This window comes from Lagenorhynchus albirostris, chromosome 6 (genome assembly GCF_949774975.1).
Source record: "Lagenorhynchus albirostris chromosome 6, mLagAlb1.1, whole genome shotgun sequence".
Classification (NCBI taxonomy): Eukaryota; Metazoa; Chordata; class Mammalia; order Artiodactyla; family Delphinidae; genus Lagenorhynchus; species Lagenorhynchus albirostris.
The window spans coordinates 46422099-46444025 of NC_083100.1; the positions used below are offsets into that span (position 1 = coordinate 46422099).

The following is a 21927-nucleotide window of genomic DNA, read 5'->3' on the forward strand; positions in this document are numbered from 1 at the left end:
AGGTGAAATACAGCCAGCTTTTGCTGCTAACAATGTATTCATACAGCATATGATCTCTGTCTGTTCAGGCTGCTTCTTGCTCTTGTCTCAGAATAAAAAAGGAGTGCTGCTTTCCTGGGGTATGCCATTTGAGAAAGAAAGTAACCTAACACTAACTGCAGGCGGGGTCAGAGTGATGTAACAGGAAGCTCTGATGTTTCCCTTCTGCTGCTGAGCACATACAATGTGACAACCCTTCCAATCTACTCAGAACAACCCTCTCTCTCCAGCAGAGAGTGTCACCTCCTGCTTTAGATCATCAAGCTCTGCTAACTGGACCTCACCCTGCCTGCAGGGTTACACTGCAAAGCTTTCACCCTTCCGCACCTTGTCTGGGGGTACATTTCTTCTGCGGAATCTCAGAAAATCAAATTCCATCCTAAGAATATTTCACCAAGAATTTCCTTAGGAGCTGTGCTGGGTAAGTGCATTATTCAAAATAAATATATTTATTCGGAGTCGTATTCTCATGTAGTTTGACAATGTTTCTACTATAGAATTTAGTTAGTGACATTGAAATTATGTTGAAACAATTCTCATTTATTTCACATGTTAGAAAAATGAGAGTATATCTCCCCAAGATGTACACAATACCTATTACTACTAGATAATATTATGTACAGTGATATTCTAGAAAAATAAATTTGGGAAGTGATAAAACATCTAAATGGATTAAAAGGCATACTTTTGAACAAATATCTTAATCAGGGAACAATGCTTTTTAAAATTAGCTCTACTATTAGCTAAGCTTAAATTTTGACAGCTGGAAAACATTTTTCCCCCAGGAAGAGTCTTTAAACTTTCCATATAATCTGTATTCTAAAAAGGGGGTGAAAGAATAACTACTTATGGGGGTCTCGGAGTCTCACTCTGTAGTTGAACACGATGGAGAATTAAAAGAAAAGGAATCACTTTGGGTTTATTATATTTGTCTTCTATTTGCCACTCACGCCTATTTACACATACATCTCTAACTATTGAACTAATGGAATTTTCATTGTTCGCTGTTGCCAGATGTGTCTAAGTCTCTCTTTTACTAACTCTGAACTGTTTCCGCTGTATTGGATCATGGGGTGGGCAACAAAGGAAAAAAACAACTAGGGTTGAGAAAATGTTGATATTTCTATATTAACTCCAATTTCAAAGCTCTTAAGCTAATAGAATGTGTTACTTCCATTTGTCTGGTATCCCTCTGCAAACTTTTTCGGGGAGGGTGTGATACTGAGATAACCGTGGGTAAAGAAAAGTAACAAAATATTTCCCAAATAGATATATCAGATAATTAAACAGGGAAATTAAAGTGTGTATTAAAAAAAGAACTTCCAGGATAAAACTTACTGAAATGTTGAGATGAATCATCTGTTAATGCTTCTTTCAACAGTACAGACCGTCCTGGACAATTTAAGAAACTAGTATCTACTTAATAAGTTGTTGGTATAGAGACATGACAAATTTGTTGCTAAGAAAAATTAGATGTCAGATTTGGGTTCAAATTATATTAATTGACATAATTTTAATATATTTTCTTACCTAAGTGAAATTATAATCTGCAAAATATCCTTCAGTGGAGAAATCCTGTACTTAATCACCCATAATCTGGCACATTAACGGTGGACTACCAACACATTCTGAGTAATTCCTTCATAATTTTCTACTCAGTTTTCCCACAAATTTCTCCAAATAATGGAAAGTTCAATTAAGTCTTATTTCTGTGATTCTTTAAAAATATTATGGCTGGTTTCCTATCTCCTGTCATTCATTAATTGTACTGAGTTCCCTGACACATTTGTGGAAATGGATAGTGTTTTTAGAATGTGACTTTGTAAACAGCCATTAGATAATTAGGGGAAGAAATGGAAAGAACACACTAAATGCCTAACCCAATGCCATGGGTTAGTAACAAAAATTAAAATAACACTGTTTTTAATTTAGATTACTTTCTTACAAGGAGGTATTACATTAATATTATATTTTATAATAAGGAACTCCCTCAAATTCTCTAATCTTTATTTAATTGCTAGCCAAAACCCCATAATTTTCTTTAAATTATTAAAATAATTTAATTTATTTTTTGTAACTATTCTTATAGTATGGTTTATAATCTTTATTTTCAAAAAATACTGTGGAAAAACACTAGGCAACGAATATTGAGGGTCATTTGGCAAAGGTTTATTATTTGAGAAAATAATTGAAAGCTGGAAATAAGAATTCATATTATTAAATTCTACAGTTTGCTTTCTTTAATGGTAAGAGAATATCAGAGCATCAATGCATGCTTTCAGCCATTAAGAATTAATTTACTTTTCTGGATGATATTACCCTGTAGGATCATAAAATCAATACACAGAATCTAATTACAGTTCTAAATATGTAAGATAAAAATACAGAATTGAGAAATCACATGGGTAATGTGAGCAAAACTATGTTCTACCTGCAATATTTAGATATCTTTAAGAATATGCTTTTGGTTATTGCTACAAGTTCTTTTTTCCCCAGTATATCTTGGCATATGCCAAAATATTATTTTGTTAGTTAAAATATGTAAATTTTTAGAATATATAAGAGTATTCATTCACTTTGAAAAAAATGAATAACAAAAACTTAAATAGAAATTAGAACTGGGTCTGTAATTTTAAAAACTATGTTAAGTGAATGGCCAAGGTATATGTACTTTACTCATTGGTGATGCCTAGGACATACTGAAGTTTAAATGGAGTCAACACCCTAGTATACTGTGAGAACTTTCACATTAACCTGTACATATTTTATCATTATTTTATGCATAACAGATATTTACTTCAGTAAAAAATTCAAAATAATATTAAGACAAAAGTTTACCTTATAAGCTTTATGTTAATGTGGAAAAATTCTTTGATAAATACAAAAAAACTAATCAGAATTCAGTTTATAGTATTATTACATATTTCTAATTTAGATATTTGTAACCATTATAACAATATTTTGTTTTCAACCTTTAGTTCCATGGTTAAAATTTGATAGTTACTTAATTTTTAAGAATTGCCTTAGAGACTGCTATAGAACAATTAAAATAAACTTTTTAAAGATCTAAATATGCATTCACTAAACAAAACTTATTTCATACTCTATGTATGACTTTGAACACAGCTTGAAAAAATAATTGTTTTTAGGGATACCATGATAATGGTGTCAACATTTCAGAAAACAAATATATTTAAAGGACATTATTTGAGTCTTTGGTTTTATTCCTTATCTTTATTTAGGATTCAGAGAAGCTCTTAAACCATAAACATAAGATACATCATTGCAACAGTGTTAAAGACGACACTCAAAGAGTGTAGTATCTCTTAGTTCTTGACTTGTAGTGTCTCTTAGTTCTTGACTTAGACTATCAGAGAATATACGTAAGATGGAAAATCAGTACACACCTATTTAAAAGATTTGTCTGTGTCTGGTTTTGAAGTTCATGGATGCACTATATAAATGTTTATAATTTCTTAGGAAATCTCTCTTTTTCTACCAAAGTACTATTACCATGCTGCACTATTAAATTTAAGAAATTCTCTCATTTAATATCAGAAAATGTTCTGATGCAATTAGGTGGAAAACAAATACTTAACCAGAAACACAAGGTCTATATGCTAACCAGATATCTCGATCATTTTCCCATTTATTCACATGGACAATCATACCTGCCCAAATTCTTTCATCAATAGTAGTTATGCAACTCAAAGTAACTGGATAGTTTTCACACCTTAATTTTAGTTTACCTACTTATAAGTTGGTTTATAATTTTGAAGGTATACAGCCTTAATTAGTGTAAAATTGAAAAAATAATATAGAATACATTTAATTGTAAACTTTGGAATATAAATATTGAACTAGTGTGATTTAAGAAAAAAGAGCATATGATTAGATATATGATAATTAAATTACCAAAACCCATTTAAATAATAGGAAATATATTTTATACATCCTATTGCCATTCCCATTTAAATAATTTAAACTTTTTGTCCTCAATAAATCCAGATTATTATTTTCTCATGTCTAATTTGGATTATAATATTGTTCATTAAATCAGATTAGATCAAATAATCTGTATTTTTCCATATTTGAGTAAACTTAAAATCAAGTTAGTTTTTTAATTTAATGTTATTTACAAAAAAATGAAGAAATGGATTTTAAAGATCCAATAAAAGGCTTCTTATTGTTAAAAAATAAAATGGAATCACTGGCTGTGAACTGAGTTAGAGTCTATGTTTATTAGGTTACCAGAATTATTATCAGATGATAAGTTGCAAATACTTTCCTAGAACATGTTTCTTCCTCTTTTTCCTTTAAATTAGTTTACTTAAAAGAAACAGTATTATACAAAACAAACACAACATATTGTCGTTTGCAAAAATGGTCAAAAGAGTTTATTTACTTTTAAACATAAAACAAGTTTTAATCTTTTTCTTCCTTCCTGGTTTAATTAAATGCATCATATGCTTCCTACCTTACTACCAATTAAAAGATCAAAAGCTCAGCTCGACCCAATATAAATCTAAATAAACAATTAACCAAACCAACCCTGTGGTATTGAGGCTATTGCTTTATACTTTATTGAAGTTGTTGGATGGAGCCCAATTTTTAGTGAAATCTTATTCCTTTTAACATGGAACATATTTTTTAGATAAAAAATGTTAATATGGCATAAACTTTTGTATAAATCTGTCATTATTTCTCTATTTAGGTTTAGGTTAACCTGAACTCAATTGTGCTTCTCATAAAACCATAGTGACTTGTGAGCATGTCATTTGGTATATTAAATAGCAGTGATATAGTGAAATAGCGGCTAGCTGGTTTACAAGGTGCCCCTCTCCTTCCAGCTTAGTCAGCTGGGAGGTCATTAGCATATTCATGAACACATAAGCTTGGTTTTATCAATCAAAACTAAGATAAATTTGTCTTATATCCAAGCACTGATTTCATACATTTTACAAACGAGCATTATTTTGAACCCATAACCATTAGTTAACCTGACACCAATTATTATGCAGATATTTGTGCATGAACCTCAATTTTGCTTCCCTTCCAAGGATAACTTGAAGGGAAAATTGGAACTTCAGTAAGTACTAGAGAAGAATAAGTAATGTTATAGCAGAAAATAAGGAGGATTAAAACTATGGGAAAAGAATGTCATCAATACAAAACTGTTGGTTTTTTTTTGTAATTCTGTTATTTTCAAATGTGAGGCAAAATAGGAGACTTGTTTTTCCTTAAATAATGCAGATCTAATATCAGGGTAACATGCTTAAATATTTTATTAATCAATTTACATATGTCTTCTTTAAAAATCTATTTTCAATGAAATTTTTTTGGTTTTAAATCTTTTTTTTTAGGACATGCCCCTATACTTTATTAGCTAAGGCAAAAAATATAACTTATGGATTTGTGTTTTAGAAATTTAGATATAGTTGTTGTTTGAAGCAATTCCCTGGAATGGAGTACATTTTAGACATCAATCATGTCACATTTAGTAAGGATATTGCTACATTTTAAATGTGTTAAACACAATTTCGTTAAACTCCCAGTTAACTAACTAAAATATCTTGGAATTGTCAGGTTTACTTGGGTAAATATATTTATTGTCAGCTTTGCTTTTTGGTCCTTGACATTATTAGATAAGGATGAATTATTGGATGAAGGATGCATTATTGGATGCATCTATCTTAATATCCCTGAGGGACAGAAACTTTTTTTTTTTTTTTCTGCCTCAAACAGTAGAGTCTGCCTTCCCTGCTGCAGCATTCCCACCAGAAGTCAGCATGGGTGAATTTGTCCACACTGCACTCATACAAGAGAACCCCCTTTTAAAGGGTGGCTTGCTGCTCCTGATTTAGCTAATTTCTTTAAGGGTTTGCCATGTGCTATGGACATTATTAATTACTCATGTATAAACCCATTTAATCTTCCCCAAAGCCCTAGCAAATATTATTATCTTTGTTTGCAGGTAAGAAACTCCAAAACCAAGGCACAGAACTCCTAAGTAATGTGCCAAAGTTCATATGGTTATCAAGTGGCAAAACCAGAACTTAAATTCTGACTCATGCTCTGAACCACTCTTCTTCCCTTTCCAATTGGTGGCTGGTATCTCATCATTCCTATTGCAAAGGGATGCTGTTCCTGGAACCTTAAGTTAAGTATAGAATGAACTGAAATTCTTTTGAAACAGTGATAGAGTAAATAATCTTGGGTTTCCTGGTTAGTCCATAAGTTTAATTTTTAAGTAGATTTTTATTTCCCACTGCTTTCTTATCAATTGCAAATAAAATGAAAAGAAAAAAATTACAATACCACAGCTGAAATATGAGCTGTGCATATGAAATATGAGAAGTGCAGCTTAATGGACTTTGGCTTCAGGTCATTCACATATGAACCCAAACTTCACCACTTCTTAGTTCCCCTTTCTCTTCTGTAAAATGGAAGTGATTAATCACATTGCTTTATAAGGTTTTGTGAGGAATCCAAGAAACAATACATTGAAAATGTTTAGCACAGCACTTGGCACGTAGTAGGTATTCAACACATTTTAGTGCTCATTATAAATCTTTTGTGAACAAGACTGAGGACATAACTTGTCTCTATGCAAAAGCTCATTCGAAACAATAAACATACAGACAATTAGAATACAACTTCTTCACAGGACAGGGAGAGTGAACAAGTGTGATTTGTAATCAGTTTTTAGACTGATCACACTTTGCCATCATCATATAATATGTGCCAGACCTAATAAAACTGACACTGTTAATCACCATTTCTACAGAGCTTGAGCACCTAAAAAGTATCTTCAAGCTAAGAATTGTAAAGGTATATTATACAGAAATTATTGTTTCTTTCTTTCTTTTACACATGATGCCCAATGAAGTACATGGTGTTCCCGAAGTCAAATGATATCATTGATAAAGCTCTGATTTTAACGTACATCTACCATGACTCTGAATCCTAACTATTTTGTTGCACTATTATATATTATCTATTATTAGATCTCTTATTGCTAACATTGCACAAAGTTGAATAAGCATAATGATCCACCAGATTTAAACTCAATTTCTTCTAACATAAGATAATAAAAGTAAGTTTATTTATGTTATGTGGATTTTGTGGAATATGGTACATTAGAGATAAATTTAGATGTTTGTCAAGAAATTTTTAGTTTTTACTACTTATAGCAGCTGTAGAAACTCAAAATTTAAAGGACATTTAGAATGATCAAATTAAACTTCATTTGTAGGGCTCCAAGTTTTTGGTGGTTATTTTCTTTTTGTAAAAATGTCTTTATTACAGGGCCTTCTTACTACTGCCTAATGGTAGACACTTATATTTTCTTATGTATTATATTTCAGAAATAGGATGAAAGAGTACTTGTGCAATAGGACAGTGAACATTCATTTAAGTTTTGGTTTAAGATAATTTATTCTAAAAATCTGTTTTTGAATATTTTATGAATTACGGTCCATATTGAGAATATAATGAAAACTACAAATTCTTTCTCCAGTACAAAACCAACTACATTCATAGGGACTCACATTTTGCATACAGTTGCATGAGTTTCATGGGATCTCCCTTTTTGATGGATCCATTAAGAGTTTTTGGATCTCATTTATGAAACTTGCTAATTAATTCAAACGACAATTTTTCTTCTGAATGAAGTAAATTATACGTATATATTTTTCAGTTACTTCAGATACTTTTATAAGTACCTATGAACTCAAAAAATAGACATGAACATCAGAAACAAATGGTTTTTAAGATTATCTCCATCAACTAGAGGGCAATACTGCAGGGCTCTAGGAAAAAACTACACAGTAGGTAGAATCCGCAATTGGTAATTTTCTATCTCCTCTCTGTACCCTTCTCCATTCACGATGTTTCTATACCTAAACCTACACCTTTGGACTCTCCTCCAAACCAAATACTCAGCAGCTTCATTCTGGCCTCAGATAGTCAAGAGTAGCATGGAAAAAAATCTTGAAGAAAAATTCTTTCTTTATTGGGAAACCTCAGGGTTTAATCTTAAAGCTTTCCACCGATTGGAAGAGGCCCACACACATTATCAAGGGTCATCTCCTTTATTTAAAGTGTCTGATGGTAGATGTCAGTCACATCTACAAAATATCTTCACAGCAGCATCTAGACTACTGTTTGATCAAACAACTGGGCACCATAGCCTAGCCAAGTTAGAACATAAATTAACCATCATACTAGTTTGGGGAATTCATCCATATTTACTCTTTTTTCTCCAAAATTATTTAGATTTTTAGATTTGGGAAATTCTTCAAAAATTCCTTCTGGAATGATAACTGGAACTGTAGTGAATTCACTAGTTAAATTGACAAGAACTGAGGCCTTAATGTTGTCATCCAACCATGAGCATGGTTCATATTCTCTAGTTACTCAGGACTTTTTTTAGGGGGTTGGTAGGGCAGTCTGATATGGGCTTAAATGTATGTTAAAGGTATATTTAAAAGAAATATAATATATGTTATAACATAAAAATACATTATGAATGGGGGAGGGTAAAGAGAAATGATATAAGGTTTCCACTTTTTTTGAAAAAGATAACATACACACAGGATCTTCCAGATTCGCTCTTCCTCTTATCAAGTTAAAATATGTTCTCATTGCAATATATTTTATATGGGGAAATTTCTGTTCACACCAGAATTTAATCTTGTCAGAGAACAGTTGTAGTTTAACCCAGTGACTATGTCATCGTTGATATTAGGGGTGCTACGGTTAAACAGCCTGATCTTCAGTTTAGAAAGCACTCACAATGTGCCAGCCTCTATGTTAGATGTTAAAGGTAAGACCCCGGGTCTGGACAACATCAGCTCCACCTCAGTGCAGTGTAAGACAGTGCTGGTTAACTCTTAAGCTATACTGCTGGCTGCCACTCTATTTTTCATTTTGTTGCAAGATCAGGACTGAATGCCTTAACTAGGGTGTTTCTAAAATGACAAAACCTGATAAATCAGATACTTTCTGCATATATTTATTATATTTAAGAAACCTTGGATTATAGATTAAAAGTAGAAAAAAAAACTGAAATAAAGAATAATATAATGGATTCTACTTAGCTCACAATTGTATGTGCTTTGATATTCTGAAATATCTTCTTTTCAACTGCTTCTGATATAACTTTGACATTTTAAATTTTAACAGAAAGATTTCCTTGCATCTAAATCCACCACAAATGTCATGGTCATGTAGCAGAAATTGTTCATTTTTTAGACAAAAAGAATGTGGTTAAAGAAAGTGATATCATTAAGAATAAAGTTTGAAGAATGTTTGGTTTCATTAATTTGAACAGGAAGGTCTTCAAATGAGATATGAGCAAGTTTTAAGGTCTAGAGCAAACTGAGAGGGATGTAATCCATAAATGATTTTCCTAAATATTGTTTAATATTTTAATTAATTGAATTCTTCACATGAATTAACTTCCTTAATTATACACTTTCCAAAAGGATTTCCTGTACTGTGCTCCATGTTATCAGTTCAAAAATTATTAGAAGACTTACCAAGTCTTTTGATCATAAAATTAATATACGTCCATATTTAATGAACCAGATTCCAGCCTACTTCCTTCAAAATAAATATACCAAAATCAAAGAATTTATGTTAGAGTTTTTGTATAACTCAAACATCTTTCAGGGCTACCCTGGTGGCGCAGTGGTTGAGAATCTGCCTGCTAATGCAGGGGACACGGGTTTGAGCCCTTGTCTGGGAAGATCCCACGTGCCGCGGAGCAACTAGGCCCGTGAGCCACAACTACTGAGCCTGCGTGTCTGGAGCCTGTGCTCCGCAACAAGAGACGCCACGATAGTGAGAGGCCTGCGCACCACGATGAAGAGTGGCCCCCGCTTGCCACAACTAGAGAAAGCCCTCGCACAGAAATGAAGACCCAACACAGCCAAAAGTAAATAAATAAAATACAAAAGTAACTGTACCATTTAAAAAACAAAAAAGGAATCTTTAAAAAAGAAAAAATCCTTCAAAAATCCACTAATTGTGTGTTTCAGATTAACTCTGAAAGCTCACAGTTCACTGAATTCGTAACTGTCACAACCCTAGTACCATAAGACACTACATATTTAAGGCTACATATTCTCAACTTTCTCAGTTATAGTACCATACATACCATAAAAGACTACATGTTAAAAACTTTTAATGTTACATGTAGTTTCTGAAGCTAGAAGCTAGAATAAGCTAAATAAATCTAGTCAATGGGATCTTAACTTAGAAATAGGAGACTCCAGCTCAGTGTGTCTTCAGAGGGTTTCGTTACGTGTAACTATGATGTAGGTCTTGACATAGCGTGTGCTCTAAAAAAAAAAGTTAGATTTTTACACTGAGACAACACTCTGCTCCTAATTACTCAAAATCATTTAGACTTCAAGGATTGTCCTACATCTTGGTCTATGTTTTTCTTCCACACATAACTGCATAATTTTATTATCACGAAAGGGAAGCAGTCTGTAAATACAATGTGTAAGCTTTTCTATCTGGAGAGCTATCACAGTATATCAATTCCAATTTGACTAACTCCTTGGAATTAAATTTGTAGTAAACAAAGATCAGGGAATTCCCTGGCGGTCCAGTGGTTAGGACTCGTACTTTCACTGCCGTGGGCCCAGATTCAATCCCTGGTCAGGGAACTAAGATCCTGCAAACTGCATGGCGTGGCCAATAAATGATAAATATATAAATAAAACAAAGATCATTGTGTATCATATTACTTTACTAATACAAAATTATAATAGAAATTAGTGAAGGAATACTTACTTGAATGAATTGAGTAACTTTCTAAGTTTATTATGTCTTCTTTACTCTTAATCACATATGCATCATTATAGCATCTGAATATGAAAAAAAATGCTAATCGTTCTTATTTGTGGGTGTGTAGTTCCTGGATTCCAGATTTTAGTAGCTCTTCTTTCTTTTGTTGAGTCCTTCACCTCCAGACAAGTTTACTTCTTGCTAGTACTTCTGATATCAATTGGCATAAATTTAAGGGAAGGTCAACACATTATCTAAGAAGGGATTAAAACTTATCTGAGTCTCTTTTAATGAGCATAGAATGTTTTTCTCCCAGATATCCATATGCCTAGGTCCCTCTCCTCCCTGTAGTCTTTGCTCAAGTAAAAAGTTTTCTATGGGGTCTAAACTAATCACTATTTAAGATAAACCTACACCTATACCACCACAACCCTATTGTTCATCTTTAGCTATTTTAGCATGTTCTTGCTTTTTCCTTTAACACCAATCACCTTGCAACAAACCATCCACTATAATTTACATATTTTCTGTTTTTATTTATTTTCTGTCCATGCAACTAACATGTAAGCTCTACAAGTACAAGCATTTCTATTTTTTTTTCACTAATATATCCTAAGCACCTAAATAAGTGCCTGCACTAGTAGGTGCTAAAGATTGCTTAATAAATGATTAAATGAATGAATATGTTTCTTTCTACCAGTCTCCACAGAAAACTAGTAACTGTGATTTTGTATGCAGTACACAGTAGATGTCAGAGCTGAAATTTTGAAGGTGTTAGAATCACTACACATTGCCAAAGAGAAAATATTCAGAAGCTAATTAGCATTTCATTATTCTTAGGTCAACCTAATATTTACCCCTTCACTGTCTTTGTAAAGGAAAATAAATTAATAAAGATGCTTTCGGTAATGTATTTAGTGTTCAGGTTTCACTGAATTCCAAAGCATGACCTTTCAAACTGGGGTAAATGAGAAGGCTGGTCAGTGTTTTAACACAAAGTGTTGAAGCATTTCCCCAAATGGCCAAACAATGGCTGAAATTGGCAGAATTTCTTGTTGAAACTGGCAGACTTGCCCACTGTTACCTCCCAACAAAAGTCTTCCTCCATTACTTGTTGCCTTTTTGGACAATAGCACTAAAAAGTCTATAGAAGGAGAAAAAAAACCCTTAGCAGTGAAATAGAAAGAAAGTAAATCAGTCTTTTAATAAAGCATATAGGGTAGAATACAACTCCTGTTTAATTGACAAAAAATTATACCTCTGTTTGATAAGTGAAGAGTTACATATTTGTAAATCTATAATTTATCAAGCTTTTAAGTGTTGATTTATAAATATTTAAAGATAATTTTAAAGTGTGCCAACTGTCAATGCCCTTTCATCATTGTATAGCTTTGAAAGTTTTCTAAACTTAAAGCCAAAGGACTATTTTATAAATTAAAATACATACTTGTCATTAAATAAAATCATGATTTGCTTGAAAGCCTAATGATGAATTTTCACAAAATGTATCTTTTAATTGACACAACTCATAAGTTATAACAATACTTTTCTAATTAAGATTCTCCATGTGTTTGAGACACATAGAGCTAACTTTATTTTCTTTTAAAACAGGTGTTAGTCATTCATTCACCTAGAAATATCACTGTTGAGGTTTTCTTTCTTCTGAGTCTAGAATGTATATCATTCAGGGAAATAATAATATTCCTTTGAGAAAAAGACTGATTCTCAACATATGTCCATAGTATTCAGAAAAAAAATATGTGTATAAAATGTGTCAAGGTTGTAACTTTACTGTCCTTCAGTATATTATCTAATATGACTGGATTTTAAACCACAAGCAACAAACTAGCTTGGATTAAACAACGCTCTGTCCTCAATGAAGTATTGTTCAAAACATAAAAGTAAGTTGTGAAATAGCTTCTTGTTTAAGTCTTCTTGAACTTTCTGACTTTATGTGGTATTATTGAATGGTAAACTTATAATAAAGTTACTATTACAAAACATAAATGATAATAATACCCTAAAAAAATTGTATTTGTTTTAAGAATTATTCTACATTCAATTAATTTCTGGTATGTTTATATATAACATGACAATCCAATAATCTACATTTTCTTTGTCCCAAGTAGCTTAAAAACAACAACAATAATAAAATAAAGCTGAAATCAACAATAACTTAAAAGACCAAAATGTGACAATTTCTAATCTAGAAGGGCTTGATGAAATGGTGGAAAGGGCACTTAAAATACGCTTTACATATTAATAGAATAATAATGAATTTTCAGTTCAAGAAATTGGAGCGCAAAAATAACTAATTTCTCACAGTGAGCAGAGACACTTCACACTTTCTCAAGCTAGAATCAGTCCCTACAATGAAAAATGGGTGCTCCCAGTAGTCCTGTTCAGAAAAAGGCAATGCCAAAACATTTGTTTACTCTCATCTAGATTCAGCAGAGGTACCATGTATTCTTGAGAGCCTTTTCTAATAGAGTGTTACTTGCAGGATGAAAAAGCTCTTTTGAAGACTGAATAATTGTCTAATACTAAATTAAGTCTAACAAAATTGCTGTCAAAAACGTTTCACTAATTATTATAATTGACTCTTCATTGCACATTGGATTTAAGGGTATAGAACAAAATTCATTATCAATTTTAGTAGTTCTTCAGCTCTTATATACTGGATCTCCTTGACTCTGTTAAAGTGTCTCTATTCTAGAGGAATAGCTTGTTAGCCTATAGCATGGAATATAACCATAAATCAGTTTTGTAATCCATGATGTTGTCCACAAACATTACTAGCAATTCTCTGATTAGTTCTATTTTAACTAATTCCTCTTACTTACTAGGTCCTCACCTCATTTGTTTCTAAAGGAGTGGATGTACTCTCCTTGTTTACATGGATCTTATTTTTTAATTGCATATTTTTAAACATATAATTTAAAAACTATACAAATCCTAAACTTTTCTGCCTTGAAGTAAAACCATGTCAGGTCCGGTGACAGTGTCTGTCAAGGTGAAAGGTTTAGAGGTTCAACCAGAAGTTGATGAAACTGGAAATGAAAGGAACAAGATTAGGGAGTTAGAGACTAATCAGGAGAACAGAGAACAGGAAAGATTCAGAAAAATTCTCATTCAGAGACCAAATATATATGACTGTAATAATGTAATTAACTTAGTAATTATTGTTTACTGAGTCAAAAAACTGATATAAAGCCACAGTGAGGGATGGGATTGTAAGTAAAATAAACCAGAAAAATAAAAGGGAGTGAATAGAATAAAGAGAGGAAAAGAGGGAGAAGATAAAAGGAGAAGCTATAAGAGAAGATAAATTGGTTCAATAAGACATAGTATTTGCCAGAAAGGTTAGGAAATAAAAATCCAGCACTGAACTGCATCAGTTAAGATGTGAAGATATTTTGGATACATGGTCATGAATAAAAAGTTAGTATACAAATACTCTCCAGCTGCTTGGTATAACATTTTGGATATGAAGAATTTACCTGCTCTTTTGTTTGAAGAATGGGGTTGAGTGTTAAGCCTAAGGGTTATTCCTTCTGATAAGAGGTGAGGAGTGTTTATGAAGAAGTTGTGAGAAGCAAATACCACCTCCTGGTACCAGGTGGTACCACCTCCAAGATTACCTGGATGGTAATCATGTTCTAAGACTTGGACCCAATTAGTCAAGATAATGACTCTACTTTTAAAAGGGGAGGGTTCAGAGAGACTGACCCACTGGGAAATCTGAGTCTGTCTAGGATAGTTTCTCTAAAGGTAGCCCAGAAATTGGGCTACATTAATCATACCACATTTAAAACAGCAGAGCTTATTTGGTTAACTGCAAATCTCTTGGCTCATTCCAAACCTACCAAATCAATCTGGGGTGGCTCAGCATACAGAGGGAGGTGATACTTAAGTACTTGAGTCCCCTGTGCTCTGAAAACCACTTTCCCTTTACTTTACACTGCATATTGTGAGATAAGAGATGATAACCTGATTAGATTCAAATTTACAGTAACAAAATAAGAGTGAACAAGGCACAGGTTTAAATCAATTAATTTTCTAAATAATGAAATAATGAGTATAAATTCACACTGAACTACACATAAATAACAAGATATATATTGCTTTCCCTTCTAATTCTGGCTCTGAGAATTATTAGTTTTGTGATTTGAGGTGCACATTTTCCATGTCTGAATCATTATAACTTAAAAGTCTTAGAAACTTGGTAATAATCCAAAATACAACTTTACTGACCCTTTCCTTTTTCACTGGACTTGGCGGTAAGTATACACACACACGCACACACACACACACACACACACACACACACACACAAATACTTACACATATACATTGATTCACAGGTTGGTCATCATTGGTGTTCCAAAATTCCCTCCATGTAGCTAAGAAACTAACCTAAAGTCAAATAGAATTCACACACCTAAATCATACTTGTAAAATTCACAAAGTGTTTAAATCATACATATACTATGATTTAACTGTGAAATCTTAAAAAGGGTCTAATCTTAACAATATTCTGACAAAAGGAAATAAACTTTAAAATTGAATGCGTGTTGTGTGAGGCATCTCCATCTCCCACCCAACACCCCAGACCTATCTGAATTACATTGCGTTTTTATGTATTTTGATCCACAGATCCATAACAAGTACATGATTCCAAAGTAAGGAATCACACTCTGCACATTGTCCTACAAAAGCTTTCTAAACTTTAAATTTTCATGCATACGAAAGATTATTAAAATATACTGCTTGGGCTTCCCTGGTGGCTCAGTGGTTAAGAATCCGCCTGCCAATGCAGGGGATACGGGTTCAAGCCCTGGTCTGGGAAGATCCCTCATGCCGCGGAGCAACCAAGCCCGTGCGCCACAACTACTGAGCCTGCGCTCTAGAGCCCTCGGGCCACAACTACTGAGCCGGCGTGCCACAACTACTGAAGCCCGCGTGCCTAGAGCCTGTGCTCCACAACAAGAGAAACCACTGCAATGAGAAGCCTATGCACCGCAACAAAGAGTAGCCCCCACTCACCACAACTAGAGAAACCCCGCATGCAGCAATGAAGACCCAACGCAGCCAAAAATAAATTTATAAAAAAAAATACAATGCTTAAATAAATAAATGCCTGTATACCTAGAACCCATCTTTTCCATCATGTTCCTCCCTGATTAAGTCACATGTATGTCCCCAGAAGTAAACCAGTAGCCTAAACTTGTACTAGTCATTCCCTTGCTTTACTTTATGGCTTGACTACCTATATATGTATTTCTAAGCAATGTATTATTTAGTGTTATGTTTTTAGTTTTACTTTTATGAAAGAGGAATACTTCTGAATATAGTCTTTGGAGACTTTCTTCTTTCATTCAGCATTATGTTCCAAAGATGCATCAGTGATAATGTGTGTAATTTTGGGTTTGTTCTTTTCACTGTTGCAGTGTTCCATTGTATGAATGCACAATGTATTTATCTTTTCTCCTGCTGAGGGACATTTGGATTGCTTCTATCATTTTGCTATTATAAACAATGAAGCAATGAACATTTTTTTAACATATTTCCAGGTACACATGGTTGAGTTTCTTTAGGGAATAAATTTATGAGTGGGATTTCAGGATCCTAGCAATTCTTGTACCAATTTATAGTCCCACCAACAGTGTATGAGGTTCCCATGACACCACATCCTTTCCAATACTTTGTATTACTGTCAAACTTTTAAATTTTTGCCAGCCTGGTGGATATAACATAGTCTCACTGTGGTTCTAATTTGTATTGCCCTAATTACGAGTAACAGCAAATCTACATGTAAAACAAGTTAAAATTTTCCTCTGAAATATTTGTTTCTAACTGGGTAGCAGTGACTTAATGTTGTAGAATTATTTTTTGCTTATAATTATTTAAGAAAAGGACTATTTTTGGTTAGGTGGTCCAGGGAAAGGAAAGATTGTTTTATTGCTTTTAAAACTGGGTATGTGTGAATGGCATTTCTCATCATGATCAAGAACATAGACTGATAATACCTAGAATCATACCTCAAATTTTCCATTTCCTTTTATTCAAAAACCCCATCAAATACATATCTTCTTTAAAAACAGAGAGGAAGGGACTTCTCTGGTGGTGCAGTTGTTAAGAATCCACCTGCCATTGCAGGGGACACAGGTTCGAGCCCTGGTCCGGGAAGATCCCACATGCCACGGAGCAACTAAGCCCGTGTGCCACAACTTCTGAGCCTGTGCTCTAGAGCCCGTGCTTGGCAACAAGAGAAGTCACCGCAATGAGAAGCCCATGCACCGCAACGAAGAGTAGCCCCCGCTCTCTGCAACTAGAGAAAGCCTGCGCACAGCAACAAAGACCCAACGGTGCAGCCAAAAATAAATAAATAAAAATATATAGTAAAAAAAAAAAAAAGAGAGAGGAAGAAAGTGAACACTTCCATTCGGATGCATGTGTGCTTTTTAAAATATAAACTTTATTTTTTAGAGTTGTTTTAGATTCATATCAAAGTTGAATACAAGGTGAAAGATTTTCCATATAACCCCTCTCCCAACCCTCCTCTATTACTAACATCTCCCACGAAAGTTATAAATTTGTTACAACCAATGAAGCTATATTGACACATCATGCCCACTGAAAATACAGTAGGATTCACCATTGATGTTGTACATTCTATGAGTTAGGACAAATGTATCATGGCAAGTATTATGTGTTTTTATAATATTTTGACTATTTTAAATCATTCATGGAGCTTACAAGTCTCCTGAAAGAGATAATGTCTCTCTTTCTACTGTTGTAAAAATTATTTCTTATACATAAAAATATCATAGAAAGCATTGGAGTCTGTGTCTTTCATGTAATTCCACATTTTGGAAACCACTTGATTTCCCTTATATCCAGTAGCTGAATTTAACTAATATATTTCTTCAAGATTCTGATTTCCTCTTAATAAATACACTTAGGTTTGCATTTTTTTTCCAGCTTGATTGTTTTGCTTCACCATGGCAAATATCAAGAAAGTTTATCCACTATTCTTACCTAATATATTTATTTTCTGTGTTTCTAAGGCTTAGTTGATTTTGATTTCATTGTCTACTTCAGTCAGTGGTGCTACTTCCACAAAATTAGCTTTCTTTTGAGTTTTCTCTAGGTATCGCTATCACTTTCATTAAGGCTTTATAATATTTTCTTTGTATCCTCTCTTCTTGGATATTAATCTATTTTTTGGTACTACAGATACTGATATTTTCAGAGGAAAGTGGAAGTAAGACCATGCTGACATATACATTATATTTTATTAATATGTGCAATGCATTTACTAACCAAAGTTAACTCATCAATAAATTTACTGATAGTCAGAAGTAATCGTTGACATATTTGTTTTTTACTTATTCCCTATCACCAAAAAGGTGCAAATATTCTTTCACAGCATTTTCAGCTCGGATGAAAAATGAAATTTCTAGACCCATGCAGAAAAAGAAAACACTCCATGGTCATGTCTATTTCTAGTGGCATTTTCTAGCAAGTTGGGAAAATACTCAAAATAAACTTCAACTTTGAACCTTGTGAATTCCATATGAATGCCAGTAAAGGCTGAGACTGCCAGGAGTTTTTATTTTTTCCAAAATAGCTTGTAGAAAATTCAGATTCTAAATATATGTGGAGTGTCTATTGGTGTAAAAATACACAAGTCTTTAAAATGACCAGATCATGATCCTAATTACAACATATACTAGACAATTTATAATATATAATAAATTATTAAAATATATGAAGGTGTGAAAATTTACAAAATAATTTTACAAAGTAATCAAAATTTTTTGATTTATATAAAAAAATTTGATTACAGAGATTGCTTTTAACATAAGCTTTCTTAATACTTTTGGGTTTTCATGTAAGGATCCCTAGTGCCTTCATGGAAATCCTTGACAATCATTCAGAAATTATTTTTGGAAGTAGCAAATTCATGATCCATAAGAACAAGTTTAATAAAAGCCTCTCAAATCACAATATAAATTAATGGAGATAAAAAATTTGCAAATGCAAATTTGATATTTTTGAAGTTCTAAAGTCCAAATAATACTGTGTAAATGCAAAGCAAGGTAAACAAGATTATAGCTATATCTTGCCTTCGACCTTATTTTGAGGCTGAAAAAATGATGTAAACCACATTTATATACGTTAACTCAGTTTAGCAGTGGATGAATCTCACCTATTAGTGATACCCTATGTTTAAGGAGAGTTAAATCTCATTACTGACATGGTCTAGCCTCTGGCTTCCTCTTTGACAAGATCTGTGTCACTCTTTCCCCCTCATTCACTCCAGTTTGATCACGTTGGCTCTCTTTATGTACTTTGAACTAGCCATGTCATTTCCTTCTCAGAACCATTGACCAAGCCACCATTTCTTCTGGGAACAACCTTTCACCTGAACATTTCAGGGCATTCACCTCTCCCTAGTGCTAAGATCTTGAACACCAGGGACCATCCTCCATGTTCGTGCTCCTTAAAATACTCATTCTTAAGAAATAAGGTCCAAGAACAAAGTTCCTGATTACTTTCAGGTCAGCATGGTGGCAACCTAAATGTGCCTGAAACAACGCCTCCCAACTTCCCATTAAAATGAGACATTTAAAATACATATGTTTGTGATTTAAAAAAAAACACTAGGGCTTCCCTGGTGGCACAGTGGTTGAGAGTCTGCCTGCCAATACAGGGGACGCTGGTTCGTGCCCCGGTCCGGGAAGATCCCGCATGCCGCAGAGCCACAGGGCCCGTGAGCCATGGCTGTTGAGCCTGCACGTCCGGAGCCTGTGCTCCGCAACGGGAGAGGCCACAACAGTGAGAGGCCCGCGTACCGCAAAAAACAAAACAAACAAAAAAAACCACACTAGTATATAACTTTAAGTTATGTAAAATCCCACTATCCACTAATAATACCAAATTCACAGGAATGTTCTCTTGTCATCCAGGGTCCTATGATGATACACCAGCCACTTGTGCTACCACCTGTCAAAACTATGGATGGCCCTACCTTCAGGTATTGAGTATGAATATATTACAAAAGAACATTCATGACTTGATGAAAGTAACATGTTGAAATTCCAATGAAATTGAGGATAATATGAACATGTTAACAATCATAAGAAAGATTTCACAGAATGATACATAACTCCAAATAACTTCTGAATCAAGGAAAACTTTGAAAGGCAATCTAACAAAATACAGGCTTAGGGACATCTGTCAGACTTACAAAGTCATTTCCTTGGGACCTTTGGGTATGAACTTATCCCCCATGTATTTTTTCCCTTGGCCAGAGGACTAGGAATGTTAAATTAATACGAACAGTTCTTATAAGATTTATTAATATTAACAATTTGGTAGTATTAGCCACAAACATCACACAAACACACACACACAAACACACACACGTATATAATGTCTATGGCTAATCTTATTTTAACTATAACTATGTATATATATATCATGTATATATGTATATCTATATATACATATATAAAAAACAAATTATGTTTCCTGTATAAAATAATAGGGCTAGGTTGCTCTTTTGAACTAAATTCCTTTCCTCTGTAGAGTTCTTTGTTTTCTGATCCACATAGTCACTATTATATTCTTATAAATGTCTGTAAACCTTTCCCATAATTGGAATGTAAAAAGATATCATTTATAAATACGGGAACAGGAAAATGGGGTGTTAGCTGAATTAAAGATTTAAGTTGCTCTAATACTATTTTTAGAACTCCCTGGCAAAGCAGTTTCAATTTCAATCCTGGGCATTAATTTCAAGCTTCAGGGGCATTGGTGTCTCCAAAAAGATTACTGTTGCAGACAGATGTGTCTTATTTATATTTAGTATTATAGTTCCATATCAGATAAGATATTATGTGATTATTATTACACCTCACATCCTCCTTCCTGACAAAATTAAAGTAGCTTTCCTGTCCTTACTTATTTTTAGACTGTGAAGTATTTAACAATTCAATCATGCATCGTCCCAATAAACTATAATAGCATTAATGAAAAATAAAGGCTACTGAATTATTTTACTTTAAATTCAAAGCTGAGTGACATAATTCCTTCTTCTGATTTTAAATTCCCAAGTCATTCTGCTGGACCCCAAAATAGACCCTCTATAATTATTCTTTGTCCCACAGCATGTCTTTGGGAACTCATCATTGTTGTTCTATCCTTTTTATGTGTCAGCTTCCTTTGCACATTGCATCTAATATGACTCACTGTTCCTTAGAGCATGGTTTGAATGCTCAAAATGCCTACTTATATCTGACAGCTGGATTTTTCTTCCTGAACTTTTTTATGTGAAGTGGTGCCAGATCAATTTTTAAAGCCCCAATTTTGCTTATTGAAGACATACAAGAAAGAGCAGAAAATGGAAAAAGAGTCACTTACTAGGCAAAAACTGATTTTGACTTCCAGTATCTGTTAGCACCAGTCATCTTCCTATGGAAATTAAGAGGATTACCCTTTTTTTTTTTTCTAAATGTCTTTCCACCTTATAAATTCTAACATATATTGGATAGTTTGAAGGAGATAAATTGGAAGTGGCTTGAAAATGAAAGGTCCAAATTTAAACTGCATTCTCTTCGTTAAATTGATTTCTGACTTGCAGAGTATTGGTAAGATTTTTTGTGAGACACTAATAGGCCTAATGGTAATTTTTAAAATTTTATTTCTAACAAGTAGAGTTTAAGGTGGCTAAATATTTAAATTCTAGCAAGAAAGAGGTTGAAAAAATGATCTCTAGGGAGATTAAAAAATATAACTGAGAAACAGGACTGTGGTTTGCTATCATATTAGTTTGACTCACATGTGGTTTAATTTTAACCTAATAAAAGAAGCACAGAAATGAGACTTAGGAAAGAGAACTCCTAGTCTTACCTTAGCTCATCTACCTCTACTGTGGGATATGAGGCACATCACTAAACCCTCCTGAACTCCCACCTTCCAAATCTGTAAAATAAGCAGGTTATACTGTGAGACCTTCAGGTCTATTCCAGCTCTGAGATTCTGGATCCTCTAACTGTAACTACTCTGAATTAAAGACAG

At 33.4% G+C, this 21927-nt stretch overlaps 1 protein-coding gene across 5 annotated transcripts in view; it reads left to right on the forward strand.

The window, feature by feature from the left end:
- Positions 1-253: 253 nt before the first annotated feature.
- Positions 254-21927, forward strand: part of CALCRL (calcitonin receptor like receptor) — a 112651-nt gene continuing 90977 nt past the window's right edge. For 3 of the 5 annotated variants that reach the window (XM_060152482.1, XM_060152480.1, XM_060152478.1), the window contains exon 1: positions 254-460. The gene's annotated coding sequence lies outside the window, so the exon portion shown is untranslated. Of the gene's footprint in view, positions 461-19814; positions 19883-21927 lie in introns of all 5 variants that reach the window. The other 2 variants (XM_060152477.1, XM_060152481.1) reach the window with 1 other exon arrangement.